Source organism: Mytilus galloprovincialis, chromosome 5 (assembly GCF_965363235.1).
Source record: "Mytilus galloprovincialis chromosome 5, xbMytGall1.hap1.1, whole genome shotgun sequence".
Classification (NCBI taxonomy): Eukaryota; Metazoa; Mollusca; class Bivalvia; order Mytilida; family Mytilidae; genus Mytilus; species Mytilus galloprovincialis.
This window is the reverse complement of record NC_134842.1, coordinates 53,357,601-53,362,207: the sequence shown is the minus strand read 5'-3', so window position 1 is coordinate 53,362,207 and position 4,607 is coordinate 53,357,601. Positions and strand designations below refer to the sequence as shown.

Below are 4,607 nucleotides of genomic sequence, written 5' to 3'. Positions count from 1 at the left end.
GACGATTTTTCTTTTTTCCGAGGATAGTTTGGGTTTAGAAGTATGTTTCTTTGGTTTTTCAAAAATTATGTCAAAACAAGTATTAACTCTCTTTTCATAACCGACTTTATCTGTACCGTCTTCACCATCATAAGAACTTCCGGTTTGATCTGATGGCAGAACTGTCTTTTCCTCCTTGGCTCTTATTTTTTTATTAATGGTAACATCTATTGCCTTATCATCAGTAACACGCTCTGAGTGGCGTGCATGCACATGATTTAACTCTCCCTCAAGCTTCTTTACCATATGGGATTTAAGATTGAACCAATCTTCTTTTTCTTCTAGCATTAATTCCAATTCGATGATTCTTTCATTCTTTCTTTCAATTCCTTCTTCAATCATATCAATGTCTGACTCAAGATCTTGGTCTTTCTGTGCCGACCTAAAAGAAAATAAAGTATTTTTTTGTATGTCGTATTTAAGTACATCTATAGTATTTTAAAGTGATAGCTCAAATACTTTAAATTTTTCTTCAATATTGTGTAACCCCTCTGATTATTTTATCAGACTCTATATTGCAATTTTTACACAGCAATTTCTTTATGTGTCAATTTTTGTTGGAAAACATATATATGGTAAACTAGTCCAAATGTTTATCCCTTTAAATGTAATTTTTATACAACTATTTTTTTTATTTACTAAGTAGTCCATACATTCTGTACGAAAATTTCAGAGACATCTTTTTTTGGTTAAAATCACAAAACACAACAATGGTCTTATATTTGCACACCAGATTGCATGATTGGAAACGTAGAGCAATATTTTCCTATTCTCTACTTTGATATACGGGAACTAGGAACTCCGACACAGAGGGCCATCGATTTATACATTTGGCACAGAGAGCCATCTTTGTATACCCTTGACGCAGAGTCATTTCATACTATTGACACAGAAAGTCACCGCTTTATACACTTAACACAGGGAGCCACCGCTTTATACCTCTGACACAGAAAGCAACCGCTTTATCCAATTGACACAAAGAGCCCCACTTTATAACCCTGTCGCAGAAAGCACCACTCTACATTTGACACAGACCGCCATCGCTTAATACCTTTGATCTATAGGGCAACTGATTTAAACCCTTCACACAGAGAGCCACCAATTTATACCCCTGACACAAAAAGCCATCTCTTTATACCCTTGACACAGAGAGCAACCGCTTAATACTCCATACACATAGGACCATCGCGTTATACCCCTGACACAGACAGCAACCGCTTTATCCTGTTGACACAAAGAGTCATCGATTTATACTCCTGACACAGAGGGCCACCGCTTTATACCCCTGACACAGAAAGACACCACTCTATACATTTGACGCAGAAAGTATCGTTTTATACTCCTGGATGACACAGAGAGCAACACTTTACGCAGAAAACCACCGCTTTGTATCAACAGATATCCAGTTTTATACGTACCTAATCTTCGAGGGCGGTACCAAACAGCAAGCAATAAATGCCCCCAAAATGACTAGTGTAAAACCATTTAAACGAGAAAACCAACGGTATAATCTATACTAGTACAAAAACGTAAAACGAGAAACACTTATGAACCACATCAACAAACGACAACCACTGAACCATATTCCTGACTTAGGACAGGTGCAAAAACAATGTAGTTTGCGTGATAAATAATAAAAGAATATACTTACTGAGAAAACATTGCTTCGTCCTTATATTTTTGGTCCACTTCCATATCGTCAAGGTCCACATCAAACTTGTGGTCTGACATTTCAGACATTTCTTGTACACTATCACACTGATTTCTAAGAAAGAAAAGGGGTTACTTTATACATGCATAAGAACATGTTGTTAACGAATAAATAAGTATGTTACAAGTCAACAACTAAACATCTGACGCATGTACAAGCAACATATAAGACCATGACCCATGATGTTCCAAATAACATTACCATGTGATCTTAAGTTTAGCAAGACGGAAACCAGAAAAAGGGAACAAAACAGAAACATTGCCTTTCTCGCGAGTATTTAGTACGTGAATAATATACCTGGATTTTGTAGGTTTTTTCTATCGTCTTTTTTCTTACTTTTTTTTAATTAATGTTCAGAATTAAGTCATTTGTAGATTTTCCGTCTTATCAGTAGTGGAAGAATATTATCAACTTAAATTCTGGCTGTCACTCCCAAGATTAACATTTTTGCAATATATAGCAACAACTAAGCCATAATTACTTCAATAACATTACTTCCTTTTATTTTACTATGCTCTTATACAGTTCCAACTAATTGCTAGCTTTAATGTAGAATTCGATTAATTTATTGTTGACCTCATTTGTACATTTATCTAAAATAGGCCAATAGATATTCTTTGACATCGATACCAAATATAATGCCTACCTCGTTATTAAGATTCAAAAATGTTTTGAACAACAAAGACCAAACAGAACAGCTAACAATCTATGTCAGGACTATAATTACTCTAATCGAGCGGACCTTTATCGAATTATATATATATTTTTTATCTTCTAGTATGAATATAACTGATTATATAACTTAAGCAACTTACCTGCGTCCTTGATAAAAATTCTTCTTAAAATCAAATCTCAATATCTTCAAAGCTTGTTCAGTTTTATCATATACGTTAATGTTTGCGGTCGTGAAGTAAAAGCTCCCGACAGCAGAGAAGTACAGGTTTCTTCTGGGCGCTATTGTGACGTTACAAAAAAAAATCATAGACGTTACCAATAGATCTGTGCATGTTCTGATGACGTTGTCTGAAGATGTGCACACACTGAGTTTCCATAATGCGTTGAATGCACGAACGTTTGGTACAATTGGCTTTGTTCACACCTTATTACACAAATTTGCATATCAGCATTATGATTTTGGAATTTAAAAAATTATGATAATACGATCATAATAAATTAATTCAGATATTATGTTAGATTCGACCAAATTTAATATCGAACCCTTCAACCAGTCGAATCATCTGTATCTTATCGAATGAAAGGAATTCACGGGAAAATAGCTCTAGCTCTTTCGAAAATTTTATCAAATAATTAGCTCACACCGAACAGCAAGCTACATGTATCACACAGAACAGCAAGCTATATGTATAAAATGCTCTAAATTACTAATGTGAAACAACTAACAATTGACACAATTCAAACGGGAAAACCAACGGTCTATTTTATATACTAAACGAGAAACGAGAAACACCAATGAACCAAACAAAAAAAAATAAAGTAAGATAAAAAATATATTGGACATAAAAAAAATGACAACCACTGAATTATACGCTTCTGACTTTTGACATATAAATACAGAATGTGGCGGTGTTAACTTTATGTCATGCGGTATGGGCTTTGATAATTTTTGAAGGCCGTACGGTGACCTATAGTTGTTAATGTCTGTGTCATTTTGGTTTCTTGTGAACAGTTGCCTCATTGGCAATCATACCACATCTTCTTTTTTATATTGTCTAGCCTGGGACAGTGGTAACATTACAATATAAGAACATACTATAAAATTGAATTAAAAATGGCTTAACTTAATAGATATATATATATATACATACAAAATAAAAAATACATCTAATAACCGAGTAGACGTGGACGCAGGGGCGGATCCAGCCATTTTAAAAAGGGGGGGGGGGGTTCCTAACCCTGGACAAAAGGGGGGGGGTCCAATTACATGTCCCTATTCAAATGCATTGATCGTCCAAAAAAAAGGGAGGGTTCCAACCCCCGGAACCCCCCATCTGGATCCGCGCCTGGGACGGGTACTTATGCACATCAACACAACAGAAAAAGACACTACGCCGACAATATAGCCACTTCCAAATACCAAATAACCAATTTATATACATAAACATATATCTCATTTTGAAGACTTTATGCTAAGGATGATTTCTACTCTTGTTTTTTTTTTTAATATTTGCCTGATATTCAGAATTTTCAGGTTTTAACCATGTATTGCCGTTTATTTTTGTTGTTCACTAAGCCCTCCTTTTCTTTTCATAATCTTATTACAGATAGTTTCTAAAGCCATACTAGTATTTGAAAATCTGAACAAACATCGTAGCATTTGAAAATCTGAACAAACATCGTAACAAACTCATAAGAAAACATGTTGACCGATTTGTACGCACAGATTATGGATAAATGTTATCTATACTCTTCATATAAATTAATCATGTTAATATGTATAAAAAAGTCTTACAGGCATGTTTTGTTCTTTGATTCTCATGAGAAGTTCTCTAGCTAGTACCCGTAGTATTGTACACACTCAGCGGACTCGTTTCTAAAAGTATTAATTTAAACAAACACTCTAAGCTTTTAAACATTATTTCTTTGTATTAAAAAAGGTTCCCGAGGCAAGTTTACAGTCCTGTTGGGTTTTTTGTTAGCTTGCTAGTAATTAATTATTCTTAATGGACACTATACACACACATTATATCAACATTAATCCCTTTGGCATTTTTTAACCACAATTCTACAAGTCACTTCATCAGTTTCATGCTCTACTAACTCTGACATATATTTTCAAATCCCCAAAATCAATGCTGAAGTTTGATGTTGTATTCAGCGGCTTTGTTTTAGATGTTCA

The 4,607-nt window shown here is 34.5% G+C and overlaps 1 long non-coding RNA gene across 1 annotated transcript; it reads right to left on the bottom strand.

Moving 5' to 3' along the window:
- Positions 1-369: 369 nt before the first annotated feature.
- On the bottom strand, positions 370-2,698 carry LOC143074608 (uncharacterized). The gene is made up of 3 exons (XR_012977965.1): positions 2,566-2,698; positions 1,691-1,804; positions 370-421 (listed from the first exon to the last, which is right to left on the bottom strand). It is a non-coding gene; the product is annotated as an uncharacterized LOC143074608 (long non-coding RNA).
- Between the last annotated feature and the right edge of the window lie 1,909 nt (positions 2,699-4,607).